Raw genomic sequence first — 20971 nt, forward strand, 5'->3', positions numbered from 1 at the left:
GGCACTGGGCACTGGGCAAGGCTCCCGCTGTGCCAGCCCCCCTGGCATCCTGACACCATCTGAGTTGGCCCCAAGCAGGACCTGCCCAAGGCACTGGGCCTTGGGAACCAAAGGGAGGTGAGAGCCCAGTCCAGATCCTCAGCTAACCTGCCCTGGGGTTAGCCCTGCACACCATAGTTCACCACCTGGACCTCTGGCATTTCTGTGGGATGAGTCAGTCGTCAGCCATTTCTTGTGACTTGTCAGCAGAACCCCCAGTGGCTTTGGGGTGGAGATGAAGGGGGAAGAAGGTGGCACTCCCTCCCTCCCCAAAGATGATTTTAGAAAGACTTGGCAGGCGAGGCCTGGCTGCCCGGGGCCACCTTGCTGAGAGGAGCATCTGTTGTGAAATTCCAGCTGCTGCCCGGAATGGGAATGCCCCTCCCCCATGGTGGGGTCGTGTTGAAATATTGGACAGCTGGGCTTTGCCGCCACCTCCAAGTTCCTCTTCCTGAGCCAGTAAGGGTGAGTCCTTACTGGGGACCCTGAGCACAGCAGGGAGAACTGCAGTTGAGGGGGGCGGTGACCCCAGAGGGCACAAAGGGAGACCTCCTCTTCACATGCTGACCTGAGCCCATGATGCAAAACAAGGTCATCTTCCCAAAGGTACAGAACTAGTCAAAGGTCAGCCTGGATCCAGCTTCCTTGGGGCAGCCCCCACAGGGGGACAGGGACTGGGGGCTTCTTTACTCGGGGATTTCTCAAACCTTGTGGAATGGCAGAGGTAATGGGCCTATGGCCTACATGTCACAGGAGGAGAAGCATGTACCTCCAGACTCTGGCAGGCGCCCGCACAGCTTCCCTGATGTTCTGGAATGTTCTAGGCCCATGCTTTGAAGCCTCAGCTCCACAGGTGGGAAAAAGAGAGGCTGACCCTCATCACCACCAGCTTTGGCCCTGCGTCACTCCTCCCTCTGCCCCTTCCTACCGTCCCCTGTGGTTTGACTTCCCGTCCCTGGCCCACTCTCCTCCATGAGACTGTTCCAAGGCAGAACCTCTACTACGACCTAATTTTAAAATTTCTCACCATCAAAGCAGGAAAGATACACCTGAAACCAAAGATACTGAGGTAAAAAAGGGGTAAAAGAAGGAGAGGGGAATGAGATGGGGGTGATGAGGACGGGCAACGCTCCTTTGGGGCTAATTTTATGTATCCCTTTGACACTCAGAACCATAGCAAGATTTTACATACCCCAAGTATGTAACTCAAGTCACACCATAACTTAAATCAACTAGGATTTAAGGTGCGGGGGGTGTGTTGTGTGTGTGACAAAAATACAAACAAATTCACCCAATGAGTCACATAACCATATTTAAAGGGATGGGAAGTGAAAGAATTAAGCAGAGGAACTTTGGAAAATAGTATTTTGACTGGATAAGGTAAGGCTAAAGACAAAAAGAACTATATGCAAACACTATTTTCTAATTATTAAATCTGTTTGTCATAGGGTCCAGAGACTTGTGTGCTTGCTACAACTAAGCAAATAAGTAAATATATCACAGATAATGAGAGCCAGCTTCTCACTGTTGGAGAAAGACATTATAAATAAGGAATGGGGGAAATCTAGAATGAACCGCCTTGTTGGACTGGCATTGGAGAAATCAGCATGAACTCGTGGTTTTTAATGTATTTACATAGAGATACACACAAAACTGAAAAAGTTGTGTGTATGCTTGCATTAAAATGCATATATATTTTTTTCTAGCTAGGCTGGAGAGCCAGGAAATGACATCCCAGTAGCAATGAGCACACCTAGTGCCAGGTCTTCATTTCTAAGGACCATTCTCCACTCACAGGAACCAGGGCTCCTCACAGAAATGGTTGATTCCAGGACCGGGGCTGGAAATATATAAGATGAGCCTGGAACATCTTATAGTGCCAGAAAATAAGTCATTCCTTAAAAAGGGACAAGGGTGTCAGAAGGATATGGGAGCCAGCTTGAAGGAGCTCCCAATGGCCAAAGCCAGGACAATTTTAATAACAAAATAAATCATGAAAGTGTTGGATTATAATTTGTAGGATGAAATAAATACCCATGAGTTTATACTAATGTTATAAATGGAAGGAAAAAACAAACGGAGGAGAAGGAACAGATCTTCTTTATGAAAGAACAGCAGTTAATAAAGGTGGATAGAATGAGAAAAATACAAAATCACCATGAGGCCAAAATACCTCAGTAATAGCTGTCCTCAGGATGGATGTTAAAATCTGTGGATGAGAATCTGAGAGGAGACAGGATATTCGCAATCATTGAGTGTTTCTTCCAATAGATTAATTGATTACAAGGGAAAAATAATAACTGCACAGTGGAGAAACCCAGCACCACCCTAACCTTATGATCAGAGCCAATATTACCAATAATAAGATGTCAGGATCATGAATCCCCTGCTATGATGCACTTCTGCAGGATTCTTACCAAGAGAGTACAACCACAATCGAACCATGAGAAAATATTCTGTAACATAACTGGCCAGTTCTCACCAGAATGAACGTCAAGGTCATAAAAGATAAAGAAAGACTGAGGAACTGCCACAGATAGGAGGAAACTGAGGAGACATAAAAACTAGATACAATGTGGGATCCTGGATGGGATTCTGGAACTAAAAGAAGACATTGGGGGTTGTGGGGGTCAGGGAAAGATGGCTAAAATCCAAGGAAGGTGCACAGTGTAGTGAGGAGTATTGTACCAACGTCACATCCTGGTTTTGGTAACTGCACCAAGTCACGTGAGTTGTTAACGTTAGGGGAAGCTGGGTGGATGGTCTACATGGTTCTAAGACCCTTTGGAGAGCCCTGCATAGCCTTTGAATAGCCTTCCAGTTGGTTGTTCAATGCTTTGCTGTCCTTCATGACCATGTTTCAAGTCCCCATGTCATGGATGGTCAGAGTTCCTAGTTACTGGTGGGTGGGCCCATGCAGGGTTAGCTGCCTCCCCCCACAATCCAATGGTTCTCAACTGGGGTGGAGAATCTCTGGGGCTCTTGGAGGGTCTCTGAGGGCTCCATGTGAAAATAGCTAAACTGTGTTTTCATTTTGATGGCAATCTAGAAGCCAGTAGTGAGGGTATTTTGGAATATGTTGATGACACCTATGGGAAAATATGACCATAAAAAGTAGGTGCCTGGTTTGCATTTGTGTCTATCACCTAAAAGGACAGGGCACAGCAGGTGTGTTCTGGAGGTCTACTAGAGCTCAAGGCTGAATACAATGAGTTCATGGAAAATGCTTAGCAAAAGGAGAAAAACTTACACGAGCTGAAGAGACACCAGAATATAAATTAATGGAAAATGTTTCTTAAAAGTGCTTGGCACATAATAAGCATTCAGTAAATGCTATCTATTAGCTATCAGCGTGCCTTCCTCACACAAACAATTCCATGGCCAAATTCCAGAGAGCTTTGAGCCTGGGCCAAGAAATAAAACCCTCCCTGGGTGATTCTGACACAGGCTTGAAAAGTAATGTTTTCTATTTTTCTCAAAGACACACACATACTAGACTAGATGAGAAGGAAAGCATTCTGGAGACCAGCTAGTGCAAACTTCCCATTCCATGGAGGCTCTGGGCGGTGAAGCCTTGCTCACATTGGAAAGTGGTAAGTTTATTGCTAGATCTGAGCCTAGAACCCAGGGGAGTCACGGCACCCTCTTGCCTAGGTGGACACCAATCCCTGCTGCCCATCAGTGAGACATCGGCTCCTCCCCTTAAGTTTATTTCTGGATTCTTTTTCTACTTTTCTTCTGGAGTTATCAGTTTTTCAACTCCTTCATGTGTCAACATTGTGAATTTAGGCTTTCTGACACTATCATTCATTTTAATGCAAATTTAAATTTTGTTTTAAAGATTGTATTTATTTATTCACAAGAAACCCAGAGAGAGAGGCAGAGACACAGGCAGAGGGAGAGCCTCTGGGGAGCCCGATGCAGGACTTGATCCCAAGACCTTGGGGTCACGTCCTGAGCCGAAGGCAGATGCTCAACTGCTGAGCCACCCAGGAGTCCCAAGACTTAAAATTTTTTTAGCAAGGATTTCTACATAATTAAAAAAATTCTTTCTGAGCCTATAATTTTAAGTCCCACTCTTCATCTAAATGTTGTAAAATTACATTTTCTTTTAAAATACAGATCTAGATTGGGTTTGTATTAGATATTTTTATACTATATCACAATTCTTTAAATAATTCTTGTTGATGTTCACAGAAAATGTAATAACTATGAAAATGGCAGTGTTGGGGCGGCAGCAGCTTTAAGTTTGATTTACTTCGTTGCTTGCTGTTTATTTTTTTGTTTGTTTCCTTATTTTTATACTATGTCACCCGTGGTTATGAATTCTTTATTTTGATTCATTTCTTGCTCAGCTGGAGCATTTCAAGTAACTTCAGGATGAGTGTGTAAGATAGTTTATGTCTCTTTATGTGACTTTGCATGTCATGTCATTTCATTCATTGAGGCTCTCAATGAATTCTACCTTTGCCAATTAAAGAGTTCACGTAATTCATATTTTTTCACCTTCAAAATATTTATAGCAACCCAAAATAATCAACAAAAAATATGGGTACCACGAAGGTACGGTGGTGTGGTACAAAGACAGAAATTTGGTACAAGATAGAAATTAATATTGTTCAGTTTATATGAATAAAAAACAGAAATTGCATTGGAAAAAAAGACCTCTCCCATAATAGCAAGAAAAAAATAATAAGAGAAAAATAGACTTTAAAAATATGCCAGATTTTGGGACACCTGGGTGGCTCAGTGGTTGAGTGTCTGCCTTGGGCTCAGGTCGTGATCCTGGGGTCCTGGGACCGAGTCCCACATCAGGCTCCCCTCAAGGAGTCTGCTTCTCCCTCTGCCTGTGTCTCTGCCTCTCTCTGTGTGTCTCTCATGAACAAATAAATAAAATCTTTAAAAACTACATGTAACATTTTAATGAAATAAAACTTTTGAGGGACACAAACAAAGGCAAATAAATGGAAATACATATCCTCTTATGAGATAGGAATATTCAATATCAAAGAATTGATTCAAAATGGATCAGAGCCTCAATGTAAAGAGCTTCAATGATAAAATTCTCAGAAGAAAACATAAGAGAAAGACTTCCTCACACCAGATTTGTCAGTGACTTCTTGGCTATGACACCAGAAGCACAGGCAACACAATAAAAACAGATAAGGTGGACTTACATCAAAATCTAAAATTCTGCACATCACAATCAATAGAGTAAAAAGGTAACCTAGAGAGTGGTAGAAAATATTTGCCAATCATATACCTGATAAGGAGTCAATATCCAGAATATATAATGAACTCCTATGACTCAAGAACAGCAAACAATTTGAAAAATGGACAAAAGATTTGAATAAACATTGCTCCAAAGAAGACCTATAGATGGCCAAGAGCACGTGAGAAGATGCTCAACATCACTAATCAACAGGGAAATGCAAATCAAAACCACAATGAGAGGGGCGCCTGGGTGGCTCAGTTGGTTAAGCATCTGCCTTTGGCTCAGGTCACGATCTCAGGGTCCTGGGATTGAGTCCCATGTCTGTCAGGCTCCCTGCTCAGTGTGCAGGGGGGCTACTAGGGGGGTGTCTGCTTCTCCATCTCCCTCTGCGCCTCCCCGCCCCCCATTTGTGCATGCTCTCCCTCTTCCTCTCTCAAATAAATAAAAACATCTTTAAAAAAAAAACAAACACAATGAGATACCACTTCACACCCATTAAGGCGGCTGTCATAAACAAAACAAAACAAAAAAGAAGTGTTAGTAAGGATGAGAGAAATGGGAACCCTTGTGCCCTGTTGCTGGGGATGTGAAATGGTGCTGGTGATTTCCCCAAAAATTAAAAATAGAATTACCAAATGATCCAGCAATTCCACTTCTGAGTCTATATATCCAGAAGAACTGAAAGCAGGGACTTGAATAGGTCTTGTACGTCCACATTCATGGCATCATCTTCACAACGGCCAAAAGGCAGGAGGAAACCCATGTCCATGGGCAGGCGAAGGGATACACATGATGCAGTATGTACACAGATGGGGTCTTTATCGGCCTTAAAAATTAAGGAAATCCTGTCACATGCTCCGACACGGATGAACCTTGTGATCACTGTGCTGCGTGAAATAAGGCAGCGGCAAAAAGAAAGATCCTGCACGTACTCGAGGTACCCAGAGGAGGGAAATTCACAGGGACAAGGAGCTGGATGGTGGTTGTGGGGCTGGGGGATGAACACTGGGTGTGGAGTTCTAGTTTTGCGCAACATTGTGACTGTGCTTCACACTACTGAAGTGCACACTTATGCACCACTAGGATGGCAGATTTTACGTCATGTGTACTCCACCACAACTTTGAAAAAGGAATAAAGAAATAACTGATTGACATCTCTGCAGTAGCACATAGGAATGTCCATTCTCTGTAATTTTTAAAAATTTATTCATGGGAGACACCGAGAGAGAGGCAGAGACACAGGCAGAGGGAGAAGCAGGCTCCCTGCGGGGAGCCCGGTACGGGACTCGATCCCAGGACCCCAGGATCACAACCTGAGCCGAAGGCAGGTGCTCAACCCCTGAGCCACCCAGTTGCCCCAGTTCTAAGTCTGAGCCTAGACAACCGGATGGAGGGCAGGAGGGCGGGCAGGCAGACAGGCCGCCTACAGGGGAGTAGCTGGTCTCTGTCAGATATCATGCTGGGCACTTTCACTGACAGCCTAGTTTAATGACCATCCTCCCCGATGACATAATCGTAGTTTATCCACATTTCTTGCAGATCAGGGACAGTCACCCATTCTTCTGGCCCAGTCCCTGCACTCACAGCATCTATGACCTGAGCTGGAAGCAATCTGGAATCGGGCCGCCTCTCAAAGCCCCCCGGTTCTTCCCTGTGCACGTTCACAGGAAGTCATCCCTACCGCTTTCCAGACACTCCGCGCGTTGAGCATGTGGCTGCGCCTCTGTGTTATTACGTGAAGCTTCTGGGGAAGACATCTCACACACAAGCTGCCCGGGTTCTCACTGGCGGTGAGAATTCATTCTCTATGGGGGAGGATATCTCATGTCCTCCATCCTAGCTTACTCTTCGAGGTGTAAGATTTCTGGAGGGACATCTAGCAAACAGATGCATCTACGACAGTGGCAGTGGCTACGGGACATTAGAAGGCTGCCAGGGCCACCGAGGAGTGACAGTGAGGAAAGGTAATAAACAGCAGTGATGGTTAGAGGGGGTGCACGGAGCAGGAAGGGGGCAGGGTGAAGCAGACATGCACGCAAAGGGAGAACCGCCAAGGAAACACAGATAAAGCCTTCGCTCACTCGAGCAACCTCGTAAAACTCTGAACAGAGAAGGATGAGGAACGTCCTAGTGGCTACATGACTTTCCCGAGGTTGCACCATGAGCAAGGGCATAGGCAGGATGGTCCGAGTCGTTTGAACCCAGGTAATCATTTGGAAGAATGCAGAGACGAAAACAGGATGCGCACGATGCTGCCTTTGCATATGGTAATTATAGTAACAGCAGCTAGTGCTAATTGAGGGCTTACTCTGTGCCAGGGCACTGTTCTAGGCTCTTTCTATGAATTAATTCACTGAATTCGTAGGAGGTAGACATGTTCTTGTCCCCATTTTACAGATGAGAAGAGTGAGGCCTAGAGTGCTCTCTCAGTTGGCAGATGATTTACGGTCTTCCTTGGCATGCCCTAGCAACTTAGCATCTCTGCAATAAAGGGGACCACGAGACGGGCAAACCGAAATGACTGCCAAGATGGGAATAAGAGAAAGACGACAGGAAATTTTTTTTTTTAGACGATTGGAATTTACCAAGTTGTAAACTCCCAGGCTAGCCCCTGGATGCCTGGCACCAGAAACTATTTTAATCCTGCCTGTCCTGTTTGCCAGCAAATGCCTGTACCGTAAGAAAGCAACAGATAAGCGTAAATGCAAAAAAAAAAAAAAAAAAAAAAAAACTCAAGAAAGGCCAATTACGCATGTACACAGGCAGCTTTCTGGTTTTCCTGGACATGGCAAAAGACGGCTTCATTACAGGCGGCTCGCTCCTGGCAGAATCATGCCCAGTTTGTAAGACAGAGTGAATATTTCACAGTTTAGGGCAAAGAAGATTGCACGGAGCACTGTGATTTCCAGATGCTTTACCATCGGGAGAGATTAGGCACAGATTGGCTCATTCCTTATCCCTTCCTTCTGTCCTCTCTGCCTCCCTCCCAGAGTGAAAGCCACTCAGCACGCCCGTTTTCTCTCCATCAATCCATCAGCAGGTGATTGCTCTCCGGCACCGGCACATCTATCTCTGTTAGCCTCCTTCTCTTTAAACTCTTGCCAATTATTTCAGAAAAAGCTCTCACCTCCTCCCTTTTCCATCCCATTCATTAATAAGGCTTATTGGTGCAAGAGAAACTTCTCTAACAAGAAAAGAAATCATCAAGGTTTGTGGACGGAACTGAAATCAGAAACTCGTCCTGATACTCAGCCAGGTGTGGTTTTTACAACTTTTTATGAAACAGACAACTGATTTCGAGAGTCCCAGTTAGCCCCGTCTAGAACTCCCTAGAACTCTGAGGGGCTATTCTGTGACATTAGGGCAGGAGGAGCTGATGCATTCCTCCCCAGGCTTACCAAACACACTGAGAGAGACACAGAAGAACTCACAGTCTGCACCGAAAACCAGTATTTGACATGAAAACCAGTATTCGGCATCATGTCTAAATCAGAGGTAAGCGGATCTGGGAAGTCCAGGCTTCAGTTCTGGCTGAGATCTCTATGGAAGGTGGGTGGGGCTTGCATCATGGCTGATTAAAGTTTGGCCCTCATGTGGATGTGCCCCCTTTCTGGATGCTTGTTTGCCTCTGTCTCCTTTGTTCATGGAGATCAGTGGATCACATTCACTGACATGGGGAAGTTTGGGGAGAGGAGAATTTGGGAGAAGAATTCAAGAGTCCAACTTTGTCCACATTATATCACATTTCAAGCACCCAGTGTTAACAAGTGGCACCATGTTGGGGGCACCTGGGAGGCTCAGAGGTTGAGTGTCTGCCTTTGGCTCAGGGTGTGATCCTGGGGTCCTGGGATTGAGTCCCGCATCAGGCTTCCTGCAGGGAGCCTGCTTCTCTCTCTTCCTATGTCTCTGCCTCTGACTCTCTCATGAATAAATAAAATCTTTAAAAATAAAATAAAGTCCTATATCTACGTCTAAAAAGGGGTGCCTGGCTGGCTCAGTCAGTAGAGTATGCGACTCTTGATCTCGGGGTCATGAGTTCAAGCCCCACATTGGGCATAGAGATTACTTAAAAATAAAAAATGTTTACATCTAAAAAACTTATCTAAGGATACCTGCCAAAGTCTTAACAGTGGTTATTTCTGAGAGAGAAGATTAGATACCATTTTTACTTTTTTCTAAAAACATTTTTATAATAACATATTCTATACATTATTTTTTTTATCACACAAATATTAGGTGTTAAATACATAAAAACTAGACAATTGTCTGGCAAAGTGGAATAGATGTACTTGTCCCTATATAAACCCTGGACATTATATATAAAGGTAACATGCAAAGTAGAGAGAAGGCAGACTGGCTAAGGACCTTGAGAACAAGAAGGGACGCAATGGTGGGCATAGTGGAATATTTCCTTTTGGCCTCATATATCCCAGACTTGGACCCGAGGAGCCAAAAACCTGAAAATACCAATGGGTACAGACTGAAAAAGCCCCAAGAAAAGCCTGGTCTTGCTGAACTTTGGGTGCAAATAAGTGCGGCCTGCTGAGAACAGGACTCCTAAAGCAACAACTATATCTGGAAGGCTTTGGTCCAAGGCCATTTTTGCCAGCTATTAACTGGGTCTCTGGAACCAGAGGGAGCACACAGCTCTACTTAAGACCGAAGGGGTTTATGCTTGAGATGAAACTGAATTCTATCTAGGCAAGCGATGTGCCTATGTGTACAAACCAAAGAACAACACAGTAACTCCTGGTGGCAAGCCAAACAAAACCAGAGTAATCTGGGGAAAAGTACTCATGCTCATGGAAACAGCAGCATGGTTCATGCCAAATTCCAAAGCAACCTTCCTGTGAAAGCCATTGGCCACAGAATCCATGTGATGCTGTACCCCTCAAAGATTTAAACTTACTGAAAAGTAAATAAAGGTGTAGAGAAAGAGAAAGAAAGAAGAAAGAAAGAAAGAGAAAGAAAGAAGAAAGAAAGAAAGAAAGAAAGAAAGAAAGAAAGAAAGAAAGAAAGAAAGAAAGAAAGAAAGAAAAAGGAAGGAAGGAAGGAAGGAAGGAAGGAAGGAAGGAAGGAAGGAAGGAAGGAAGGAAGGAAGGAGAAAGAAAGAAAGAAAGAAAGAAAGAAAGAAAGAAAGAAAGAAAGAAAGAAAGAAAGAAAGAAATGAATGCCTGGTCTTTTCAGCCAAAGGATCAGGAAAGAGGCAGCCAAGTAAGACAAACTTTTAGATAAGAACCACTCTACTCCAGCCAAACACCATAGAAAGATCTCCACTAATCTTCACCATCTCCACTAATAAAGGCCAAATGGGGGGGGGGCCCAACCGTCACTCTGGCCAGGTTGTAATGAGGTGCCCAACCTCTCCCCCAATCATGGGTGGTGACTGAGAAAGCCAGGCCTTTCATCTTCTCTGCCAGTAATGAGCCCCCTACCACCCCACACTGTCAGGGAAGACCACCAGGGATCCTGGACTTCCAGCCTCACCAGGTAGTCAGGAGCCCCTTGCCCCCACTCTCTGACCAGGGTAATGTCAAAGGAAGCCTAGTGAAAGCCAGGACTTTTGCTGCTGCCCAGCGGTGATGAGGTACTTCCTCTACTCCATGGTGTCAATGGAGCAGTAATGAGCCACCCAGGTAGGGAGGTATCAGGTAGTAGAAGCTTAGTTGGAAGCCGGAATTCCCATTCCACCCAGCAGTAATAAGGAGCACCTCCTTCTTGTCAATGGAAGCTGAGAATGAAACCTGGACTTCTACCCTCATGGTAGTAATGAGGCAATGCCCCCCCGCCACCCCTTTCAGGGAAGTGTTAGAGGAAGCCAGCTGAAACAGGGGTTTAAATAAGATGGTTTAAATTTCAATGGAAAATAACCCGTTGCACCAAGGACAAGAAATGAAATAAAGGGAATTATATAAATTGAGTGAAAAACAGCCAATAGGTGCCAACACCAAAACCATAGATGTTAAAATTATCTGACACAGCTTTTAAAGCAGCTTCACTAAAAATGCTTCAGTGGACAATTATAAACAAATAAAAACTAAGGAAGTCTCAGAAAAGAAAAAGAAGATATGAATGCACAGCCATGGAAATTCTAGAACTGAAAGATACAATGACTTGAAATAAAACCTTGGGCTCTGCATCGAGAAAAACTCAATGGAGGGGACTAAGGGAAAAATCAATAAACTTGAATCCAGAACAATAATGTCACCCAATCTGAACAAAAGAAAGAAAAGCAACTAGAGAAAAATGAACAGAGCCTCAGGGCCTGTGGGGCTCTAACAAAAGGTCCAACATGCATGTCATCTGAGTCTGAGTGGCAGAGGGCAGAGCTGCAAAAATACTCAAAGAAATAGCGGCTGAAAACTTGCAAGCTTGGTAAAATATGTAAAACTACAGATTCAAGAATCTATGTGAACCCTAGACATCACAGTAAACTTCTGAAAACATAAGACAGAGAAAAAAAAGCTTGAAAGCAGCAAGAGAGGAATAACACCTTCCCTTAGAGGGAAAACAATTCAAATGACAGTGGATTTCTCATCGGATGTCATGAAGGTCAAAAGGAATGGAACAACATTTTTCAAGTGCTTAATGAACGGCCAATCCAGAATCCTACATCCAGAGAAAATACCTTTCAGGAGTGAAAAAGAAATTAAGACATTCTTAGATGAAGGAAAGCTAAAGGAATTTGTCACCAGCATACTTACCCCAAAAGAATGACTAATGGAAATTCTCTAAATAGAAAGACAATGATTCAAAACAAAACAAAACAAAAAGTATCTTGAAACATCAGGAATGAAGAAAGAAAATAGCAAGCAAATATCTTGATAAACACCACAGGCTTTCTTTCTCCTCTTGTGTTTTCTAAACTATATTTGATGGTTGAAACAAAAATGATAACATCATCTGATGTGGTTCGAAGAGGATGCAGCATAAATACTTAAGACTATTATAAGTGAGAAAAGGTAAAGGGGCCTAAAGGAAAGTAAAGCTTCTACACTCGATTAGAACTGTAAAATGATAACGTCATTCAACTGTGATATCTATATAAGAAGTAACATGTGGAACAGCCACTAAAAAGCCCAAGCCATTAGAAATGACAAATACCCACCATTTTCTTCAACATGGATGGAACTGGAGGATATTATGCTGAATGAAATAAGTCAATCAGAGAAGGACAAACATTATATGGTCTCATTCATTTAGGGAATATAAAAAATAGTGAAAGGGAATAAAGGGGAAAGGAGAGAAAATGAGTGGGAAATATCAGAGGGAGACAGAACATGAGAGACTCCTAACTCTGGGAAAGGGAGGTGGGCGGGGGGTGGGGGTGACTGGGTGATGGGCACTGAGGGGGGCACTTGATGGGATGAGCACTGGGTGTTATGCTATATGTTGGCAAATTGAACTCCAATAAAAAATTAATTAAAATAAATAAATAAATAGCCCAAGAAGAATGTATAGAACAACCACTAAAGAAAGAAAGAAAGAAAGAAAGAAAGAAAGAAAGAAAGAAAGAAAGAAAGAAAGAAAGAAGAAAGAAAGAAGAAAGAAAGAATTCTAAAAGTTGTTCAAATAATCCAGAGGAAGGCAGGGTAGAAAAAAAAAAAAAAACAGAAACAAAAGCAAAAACAGATAAAAAAAAAGACCTACCATATCAATGACTACATTAAATTTAACTGGGCTAAATATATCAATTGAGAGACAGAGATCAGTATTGGATTACAAAACATGACCCAACGGCTTGCTGTCCACAATAAACTCACAATATAACAATATTGGCAAATTGAAAGTAGTAAGTGGGCAAAGACATACCATGTAAACATTAATTTTAAAAAAGCAGGAATGGCTTTATTAATATCAGAGAAAGTACACTTCAGAGCAAGTAAAAAGTACCAGAGTGACATTATAGAATGACAAAAAGGTCAGGCCACCAAGACACAGCAATCCTAAATGTTTCCCCAAACAATGACATTGCAAAAGTCACAGTAAAATTTTTACTTTTCACAAAAGAAAAAATTGATACAACAAAAAGGAGAATCAGATAAACCCCTAATTACAGCTGGTGACATCAGCTCCACAATTTACAAAGCACTATATAGAAAATCAGCAAGGACACAGAAGAACTCAGTAACACCATCAACCATCCAACAGGATCTAATCAATACTTAGAGAACACCCCACTCAATGACAGCAAAACACACATTGTTTTCAAGGACCCATGAGACGTACACCAAGATAGACCATATCCTGGGTCATAAACCAACCCCCAAAATGCAAAAGAACTGACATCATATAGAGTGTGTTCTCTGACTACAACGGAATCAAACTAGAAAGCAAACCTCCAAATACTTAGAAACCAAACACACATCTGAGTAATTCACAGGTCAGAGTGCATGTCTCAGGGGAAATTCAAAAATACCATTAAACAAAATGAAAAGGAGCATCCAACATATGAACGCGGGAAAACTGTGGCATGAATTACATATGTTAGAACTACCATATGGCCCAGCAATTATACCCCTGGGCATTTATCTCAGAGAAATGAGAAGTTATGAAAACAACCCAGATGCCCTTGAGTGGGTGAAGAGTTTAACAAAAGATGGTACATCTATGCCATGGAATAGTACTCCACAATAAAAAGAAAATTATTATCGATATATATCATGAACTGGATGAATCTCCAGGTTTTGCTGAATTGAAAAGCCAGCCCAAAAGATTATTTATGGTATGATTCAATTTATATAACATTTTTGAGATGATAGATTACAGAATGGCCACAGATTCGTGTCTGACGAATACTTCCATCTTGGAATTGAACAAATAGGAACAGACAGTCACAAAATATAGTCAAATGGTCGGTACACACATGAAGATACGCTCGCCATCATTAGTTCTCAGGGAAATAGAGATTTACAACCACAATGAAATCATACTGTCCAAGTTAAAAAGATCAACAATACAAAATTGGCAGGGATATGGAACAGCCATAGGTCACTGGTGGATTCATCCAATGGTGCAGCCACTTTGAAACCAGTTTGGTAGCTTTGTAAAGTTAACTAATACCTACCATTCTGACCCAATAATTCTACTTGTTTACCCAAACTAAATGGGGACATATATTTGACAAAAAAGACTGGTACAAAAATGTTCCTGGCAGCTTCATGTATCATGGCCTCCACCAGAAAACAACGTGATCTGTCAGTAGAAAATGGGTAGCCATATACCACACATATGTTTAATAAATAAATAAATATTTAATAAATAAAATCTTAAATTACAAAAAAAAACCCGACAACAACAAATAAGCAAATTGCTAGTGCAAGTTAACTGTATGGATGAAGACCAAAAAATAGTGTGCACATGAATCTGGAGACAAAAAGATACTACATGGGTGCATTTACAAGAAGTTCTAGAACAGGCAAAACTAATTTATGGTGAAATAAATAAAAATGCCTCTGGATGGTAGGAGGAATGGGCATGTGGGAACCTTCTGGGATGATGGAAATATTCTATATCTTGCTAAGAACACAGGCTGAACAGGTATACATATATTGGCTCAGGAAACTGTATAATAAAATGTGTGTACTGATGTAAATGGGACTATCAATAAAAACGTTTTTAAAGACTCATGCAAAAAATACCTGTATGCACAGGATAAATCTTTAAAGTTTTTCTAAGCCTGACCATTTATCTTTTGCTTTCTTTTTTTTTTTAAGATTTTATTTATTTATTTATTCATGAGAGACACACAGAGAGAGAGGCAGAGACACAGGCAGAGGGAGAAGCAGGCTCCCTGCGGGGACCCTGCTGAGGAACTTGATCCCAGGACCCCGGGGTCACACCCTGAGCCAAAGGTAGATGCTCAACCCCTGAGGCACCCAGGCATCCTCATTTATCTTTTTCGAACACACAGACATTTGCCACCTTCGAGTTCTCTTTAATGCATTAATATGCCCGCATACTCTCCTACAAGCATGTACCTCCTTGTGACATACAAGGGGGTCACAGCACAGGCATAGTGTTCTATGCAGAGTCGTCTCCCAAAATGTATATCTTGTACAAATTGTCACCCCCTCCATGCCCCTTAATCGTTTTTTCGTTGCCGTAGGACAAGGTTCAACCCCCAACCTGGGTGATAAGACCCCGAGAGGGCTGGGCCCTTCCTCCCTCCCTCACCCTCCCTCTCCATAGTGAACATCTCCCGGCCTGCACTCTCTCTGCCTGAAACATTTCCACCGGCTTCCCCTGCCTCTGCTGTGGCCAGTGTGCACTCTTCTATCTTTCTTTATAAGGTCACTTCTTCAGGGAAGGCTTTCTGACTGCCAGGCTGGGCTGGGTGCCCACCCCGGCCCCCGCTCCCCATAGCTATGTCACTGCCTCCTCCACTGGGCTTTCAGCTTTGGCAAGAGCCGCCCCTCCGCCATCCAAAGGGCTCTAACACCAGCATCTGGCGTGGGGTCCCCACGGATTCTCCCGGCACAGGCTATGTGAGCGCCTGCAAACCAAAAGCCCCACCCGACTGTGTGGCCAAGATGTTGTGACCATACGAGCAACAGGGGATCTTCCTCAGGCTTCGGGGGAAATCACATCTACTGTAACCTCTGAGTGAGTCAGTCCTTGGAGGTGGAGAACAGGTCATTTTTGGCTACCCAGGGCGTGGGCAGGTGGCCCCAGGGACCTTCTTCCTCCCTGCACTTCCCTGCCAGGGGGCCGACGGAAGAGATTCCGGTCAGAACGCAAGCTTTCCAGGAGCTGTTCCTAAGGCCACCGTGTACGGGACAATTTACCGTTTCCTTCTGTATACTGCTCCCGCTCCTCACTGTCTCCACGCTAATAAGGCAGCCACCTCGGGGAAAGTTTGTGGCAGGAAAATGAAAATCGGAGCTCCTGGACGGCTCCCAGCAGGATGGGTGGAACTCAGAGCTGGATCTCAATTGATGTAAGAAGGGTAAAAAAAAAAAAAAAGTGTTTTTTTTCTTTTTATAAACTCTAATTTGTAGAGCAGTTATAGGCTTACAGAAAAACTGAACAGAAAGTACAGAGTTCCCACACGCTCCTTCTGACCGCCCCCCACTCCCTCCTGCCCACAGTTTCCCCTTTTATTAATACCTTCCATCACAGTGGTGTATTTGTTACAACTGATGAACCAATAGTGATACAACAGTGTTAATCAAAGCCCACAGTTTACACATTAGGGTTCCATCTCTGTGTTACACAGGTATATGGTGTTTTACACAGTGACCAAATAAAAAATGTTCTGTATCTACCGTGACTATATCATAAACGACTGTTTTATTGTTCTAAAAAATTCCCTGCGCTCCACCTATTCATCCCTCCCCCTCTCTCCAACCACTGGCAACCACTGATCTCTACGGTTTTGCCTTTACCAAAATGTCACATGGTTGGCATTATGCATTATGCAGACTTTTCAGGCTGGCCTCTTTCACTTAGTGACATGCATTGAAGGTCCCTCCTTGGCTTTTCTATTACTAAATAGAAATTTCATCCTATAGATTTCATTATACGGATATACCATCCTTTGTTTATCCACTCACCTACTGAAGGACACCCTAGTTGCTTCCAATTTTCAGCAATTGTGAACAAAGGTGTAGGTTTTCATGTGGAAATAAGTTTTCATCTCATTTCATGTGAATACCTAGAAGTCCAACCGCTAGATCACATGGCAAGACGTCTCAGCTTTCTAAGAAACAGCCATACTGTCTTCCAAAGTGGCTGTACCATTTTGCATTCCTACCAGAAATGAATCAGAGTTCCTGTTTCTCCAACATCCTCACCAGCATTTGGTGTTACCAGTGTTTTGGAGTTTAGCCACTCTAATAGGTGGGTAGTGGTACCTCATTTTTACTTCCAATTCCCCTAGTGACATACGCTGTTGAGCATCTTTTTATATGTTTATTTTCTGGTGAGCAGCTCAGTTTTTTTGCCCACTTATTTTTAAAGTGAATTTTTTCACTTTATGTATAAAGTATGACATTATGTATAAAATGTACACAGATCACAAGGGTACGGTTTGATAAGCTTCCACAAAGTGATCACACCCACAGAACCAGCACCCAGATCAAGAAGCAAACACAATAGGTATCCTTAGGAACCTCCCCCCACCCTCATCCCCCCACCCCCCAGCCTCACCTGGTCACCACACAATTGTCTATTTTTAAATTGGGTTGTTTATCATCTTATTTTTGAATTTTAAGAATTCTTTGTAAATTCTGTATACAAGTTCTTTATCAGAGAAATGTTTTGCAAATACTTTCTTCCAGATTATGGCTTGTCCTTTTATTTTCTTTATAGTGTCTTTAACAGAGCAGAAGTTTTCATTTCAATAGAGTCCAACTCATCAAATTTTTCTTTCATGGATCATACTTTTGGTATCATACCAAAAACTCCTTGCCAAACCCAAGGTCATCTAGGTTTTCTCCTACTATCTTCTAGGAGTTTTATGGTTTTGCATTCTACCTTTAGGTGTATGATCCATTTTGAATTAATTTTGTGAAAGGTTTAAACTTAATGTCTCAATTCACTTGTTGCTATAGATACGCCATTGTTTCAGCACCATTTGTTAGAAAGACTATCCTTTCTTCATTGAATTGCCTTCGTTCTTTGTCAAGATCAGTTGATCTTATTTGTGTTGGCCTATTTCTAGGCTATTCCATTCCATTCATCTATTTGTCTCTGCTTTCCCCTATATCACATTGTTTTGATTATTATAGCTTTACAGAAAGTCTTGAAGTCATGAGTTATCAGTTCTCCAGCTTTGTTCTTTTTCCTCAATATTGTGTTGGCTATTCTGGATCTTTTGCCTTTCCATATGAACTTTAGAATCAATTTGTTGACATAGACAAAGTAATTTGTTAGGATTTTGATTGCAATGTCATCAAATCTGCAACTCAAGTTGGGAAGAACTGACATATTAACAATATTGACTCTGCCTATCTATGAACGTGGAATATCTTTCCATTTATTCAGATCTTCTTTGACTTCATTCACCAGGGCTTTGCAGTTTTCCTAATACAGATTATATACATATTTTGCTAGATTTATTCCTAAGTATCTCATTTTTTAGTGCTAATATTAATGGTGTTATATTTTTTATTTCAAATTCCAATAGCTTATCACTGGTATATAGGAAAACAACAGACTTCTTTGTATTGATCTTGTCTTGTATCTTGCAACCTTCCCATAATCACTTATTAGTTCCAGATTGGTTGGTGTGTTTTGGGTCAATTAATATTTTGTACATAGATAATCTGGAATGTACTGTAAAGAATTCGTATAATTTGTTCTTTAAATGTTTGGTAAAATTCACCAGTGAAACCATCTGGGCCTGGTGATTTCTGGTTTGGAAGGTTATTAATTATTGATTAAATTTCTTTAATAGATATAGGTCTATTCCAGTGATCTATCTTCTGTGTCTTTCAGGAATTGGTCCATTTTGTCTAAGTTATCAAATTTGTGGATATAGAGTTTTCTTAATATTCCTTTATTATCTTTTTAATGTCCATGGGACAGTAACTTTTAACATTCAGATATAATTTCCATAACAGAAAATCTACTATTTTAAAGTGCACACTTTGGTGCTTTTATCATAGTCACTATGCTGCATATCCACCACCAGGATGATGATGATGATCATCATCATCACTCCAGAAAGAAACCTCATACCTATCAGCAGTGACATCTCCCTCCCCCTATCATCTGGCAATCACTAATCTACTCTTGGTTTCTATGAATTTCCTTACTCTGGACATTCCAATAAATGGAATCACAACACATCGTTTTTGGTATCTAGCTTTCTTTTTACTCAGTATGTTTTCTAGATTCATTCATGTTGTAGTGTGTAATAGTACTAATCCCTTTTCATGACTGAAAAGGCATGGCTAGTTCTTAAATACTTCAGTTTATGGATCAACATTTCATATTGGCTACCTGAGGCTACCTGCTCCAGTCCAGAACAAAAGCAGAAGATGAGAGACATTACCCAGGTAAGCAAATTCCCTTCTGCATGAAGGGCAGTAAGAAATGAACCCAGCCTTGAGTCTCCACTGCCACTACCACCAGCTCCTTCCCATGATGGTGTTCCCTCTGCCTGCCAGACACCCAACCAGGCAGGCACATGCAAACAAATAAGCTTTCACGGTAGACCTTCTTTTACCTCCACTGACACATGAGGAGAGACCATGGCTCTGAGAAATAAAGCCATTTCGCAGGGTCTACAGGACGGATGCCAATCAGGTCTGCCTAAAAACGAAGTACTCTTTGGCTCTCAAATAACATCTAGAATTCTTTACCTAGTTACTCTATAGCAGCAGGAATCCCTAAGCTTTTTATGTGCTAGACCCACTGGCGATCTGAAGCCTACAGACCCCTCTTCAAAATAATGCTTCAAATGTACAAAACAAAATATGTAGGACTGAAAAGGAAATGAATTGCACTGACATACAGTTAGCAATCTTTTCTTTGCAATAATCAACCTTGTGAAATGGTCATTTACGTTCTTCTCACTAACAACACATCAAAGGACAGAATCCAGCAGCAGGTCTAAGCATTGTTATCGCTCAAAAGGAGTAAAAAGCATAAATGGCATTTGAGGTGTTTGCAACATGGACTGCAAAGCCATACGACAACATCTGGACTTCTGGTGACCAAGTTACAGGTGCTACTCATATGACTGTGGCTTGTTGTTTGCGTTCCTAATAGAAGAAACACGCTGAGCTTCAGTTAGAGGTCACATTTTCCCACGCAAGTTCTTGGACCTCTGGGTGGGTGCCACTGCTCCCCAGAGAATGTGTGACCCAAAGGAACAGGCATGTGGCCAGGGAGGGCAAGGGCCTGTTGTTTGCCTCTGGCTGGTCACTATAGTTAGGTGTCCTGCTGTGAGGAGGGGTCACCTCCCTGCTCACTCTCCTTCCCTCCCTCCAGAACTCCTCCAATCCACTTCTCTACTGAGAAGTGCCCTAAATAGCGTCTCCCTTTCTCCTGCTGGTTCCCATTTTATTCTTACCCTTACCCATCCTAGCTCTCTCAAGACAGTTTAATGCCTCTTAAAATAACACCCTGAAGAGGCTTGGGGAGTTTCTAATCTCTCATATCAGACTTCTTTTATGACTTCAGAAGGGCAGCCCCTAACTAAGTGCAGTTCTCCCAGGAGTGGGGGAGGCCCCAGCTGAATGTGTAGTACAGAGGCACTGAATGAAAACCCAGGGCAGATCCCAGCAGAGGGGTCAGGGGGCACAGCAGCTCCCTGTGCAGACAGCCACTGGCCCACCTACCTCCTGGGGGGCTGTATGGGTGACAGAGAACTGTGGGTTAAGCCATGTAACCTCGGTGAACCTCACTTTCTTCATCTGTAAAATGGGAGATGGGCCTCTCCAGCGTGGCCCATTACGGGGTAGGGAGTAGACAACCAAAATGCTTGAACACACCCCCAAACTGATCACTGGGCATGTTCAGAGTTCACCCTTCACAAGATGAGATCCAGGGAAAAGTCACCCAGCGGTGAGGACCATAGCGGTGCTTTCTGGCCTTTTACTACATACAGGCTCAATGCACAAAATGACTGCAGCTCCCCCACCCCTGCTCCTCCTGCAGTTCTGAGACACAGTCAGGGAGGGGCTGGTTTGGGGCCAGCTCCAGAGCTTGGACCTAGACCTCTTCACCCCCTTCACATTCATCCTCTGTAGTCAAGGTGCCCAATCT

At 42.8% G+C, this 20971-nt stretch overlaps 1 protein-coding gene and 1 pseudogene across 5 annotated transcripts in view; one reads left to right on the forward strand and one right to left on the reverse strand.

Moving 5' to 3' along the window:
• Nucleotides 1-20971, reverse strand: part of PIK3R5 (phosphoinositide-3-kinase regulatory subunit 5) — a 66570-nt gene that overhangs the window by 27418 nt on the left and 18181 nt on the right. The window contains exon 1 of one of the 5 annotated variants that reach the window (XM_038536856.1): nt 5887-6062. The exons of the other annotated variants lie outside the window; for them this stretch is intronic. The gene's annotated coding sequence lies outside the window, so the exon portion shown is untranslated. Of the gene's footprint in view, nt 1-5886; nt 6063-20971 lie in introns of those variants that run through there. 5 annotated transcript variants of the gene reach the window in all.
• On the forward strand, nt 9642-10157 carry LOC119876322 (annotated as a pseudogene).

This window comes from Canis lupus, chromosome 5 (assembly GCF_011100685.1).
Source record: "Canis lupus familiaris isolate Mischka breed German Shepherd chromosome 5, alternate assembly UU_Cfam_GSD_1.0, whole genome shotgun sequence".
NCBI lineage: Eukaryota > Metazoa > Chordata > Mammalia > Carnivora > Canidae > Canis > Canis lupus.